Genomic DNA, 925 nt, shown 5'->3' on the forward strand with positions numbered 1-925 from the left:
AGGTTGTTTTTACTCTCTTAACATAGATGGCTTCCTTCACGCCCATCTCAAGCCACCTATTTTCTTAATCCAAAATGTGAACATCATGGTCCTCAAAAGAATGTCCTTTGTCCACCAGGTGCAGATGTACAGCAGAGTCTTGTCCAGAGGAGGCCGCTCTTCTGTGTTGGGCGATGCGTCTGTGGAGAGGTTGTTTGGTTTCTCCAATATAAAGATCAGAGCATTCCTCGCTGCACTGAATAGCATTCACTGAACAGCATTCACTGAACAGCATGGAACCAGCATAAAAATAAACAAGCCTCCTCTATTTTTGGTTCTGGTTATGCAAAGTAGATTTGAGCCAGAAGACCTGAGTGGTTTGGGCAGTTGATCCACAAACAACAAGTCTGTATTCTGACCGTAAACCATTCAGTGTTTATGGACTGCCAGAAGTATTTTTAAGATTATTTTCTCAGATACAAGAAAGTGTTGGAATGATTTTAGAACTGGGATGATGTGCTCTACTTTCTTAGTTCCAGTGAGGATGCAGGCAGCAGCATTTGGTATCAGTAGCCGTGGTCTTGTCCAAATTTTAGGTAGACCTGTGAAAACAACACTGCAGTAATCAATTCTAAAATAGATCAATGTCTCAATCAGGTTTTAAAGGACATTAGTACTTTAATGTTGGAGATTTTCACTGAGACTCCACTGATGAGTGATCAAATTTAATCCAAGTCAAACATATGCATTTTGCCTTTACTTTAAATAACACATTTTGTTGCTATGAAGCAAGATCAAAATTTTCACATATTAGTCATCCCACTCAAAAAGGCATCTAAAATGAGATGCCCTTTTGATCTCAGATTTGAAAGCAAAAAAAATAAAAAAAAATCTGGAAATGACGTATGACATACATCAACTTTGTCCTTACTGTTTACATAAACAT

The sequence above is a fragment of the Cyprinodon tularosa genome, unplaced genomic scaffold, assembly GCF_016077235.1.
Source record: "Cyprinodon tularosa strain WSP-4 unplaced genomic scaffold, ASM1607723v1 ctg240, whole genome shotgun sequence".
NCBI lineage: Eukaryota > Metazoa > Chordata > Actinopteri > Cyprinodontiformes > Cyprinodontidae > Cyprinodon > Cyprinodon tularosa.